The 1,187-nt window shown below is 46.3% G+C and overlaps 1 pseudogene; it reads right to left on the bottom strand.

Annotated features, from left to right (window-relative positions):
• Window positions 1-514: 514 nt before the first annotated feature.
• The window catches only part of LOC111525487, a 1,420-nt pseudogene continuing 747 nt past the window's right edge, over window positions 515-1,187 (bottom strand).

Here is a 1,187-nt window from a genome sequence, read left to right as displayed (position 1 = left end):
TGCAGCCTCAACTTCCTGGGCTCAAATGATCCTCCCACCTCAGCCTCCCGAGTAGCTGGGACTACAGATGTGTGCCACTACACGTGGCTAATTTTATTTTTTTGTAGAGATCAGGTCTTGTTTTGTGGCCCAAGTGAAACCTTGTTTTTTTAACATGAGTTAATATCAGTATAAGAGTTATGGTTTTACCTATTTTTGATTTTTTTTTTTTCCTCAGACAGGGTCTCATTGTTACCCAGGTTGGAGTGCAGTGGTGAAATCATAGCTCACTGCAGCCTCCAACTCCTCCTGGGTTCATTCCTGAGCTCAGGCAATCCTCCCACCTCAGCCTCCTATTTTTGAAAATTATCCTGTAATATCTGTAATGTGTGAAATTATATAAAGAGCCTTAATATGTTTGTCCCTGAGACCCAGGATGCATTTCTGCTTTTCCCCGAGAGTAATTGATTATTTAGAAAGCATGCCAAATTATATACAAATCAACATTCTCTCCCCTAATCCTGTGCCTCTGAAACTATAGAAATGTCACAGTCCCTGCCCCACATCTTCAAATTAACATTCTCAGGTCACAACAATAAGTCTTCTCTTCCCAAAGGGTTTGTGTCTGGAAAAACAAGCTATTTCCTAGGCTCATATTTCCTCTCTTTGTAGCATGCCTCAGCAATCTATCCAAGAATTATATATTGGGGAGTAAGGAGGGCGTCCACCAGCAAGACCACAGTTAACAGCCATAAGATGGGAGACAAGCACAAAGGGATAGGTCAACATATTGGCAAAAAAATCCTGTGACAGCTTGAGAATAACTCTTCATTTCATTCATGGTAGAAACCCCACTGTCCATTGCATGGGTATCAACAAGGTGGCAGGCTAGTGAATCACACAGCCACAAAGAAATGATGTCACCGCCGGGCGCGGTGGCTCAAGCCTGTAATCCCAGCACTTTGGGAGGCTGAGACGGGCGGATCACGAGGTCAGGAGTTCGAGACCATCCTGGTCTACACGGTGAAACCCCGTCTCTACTAAAAATACAAAAAACTAGCCGGGCGAGGTGGCGGGTGCCTGTAGTCCCAGCTACTCGGGAGGCTGAGGCAGGAGAATGGCGTGAACCCCGGAGGCGGAGCTTGCAGTGAGCTGAGATCTGGCCACTGCACTCCAGCCCGGGCGACAGAGCAAGACTCCGTCTCAAA

This window comes from Piliocolobus tephrosceles, chromosome 19 (assembly GCF_002776525.5).
Source record: "Piliocolobus tephrosceles isolate RC106 chromosome 19, ASM277652v3, whole genome shotgun sequence".
Lineage (NCBI taxonomy): Eukaryota > Metazoa > Chordata > Mammalia > Primates > Cercopithecidae > Piliocolobus > Piliocolobus tephrosceles.
The sequence above is the reverse complement of the archived record's forward strand: the minus strand, read 5'-3'. Positions and strand labels throughout refer to the sequence as shown.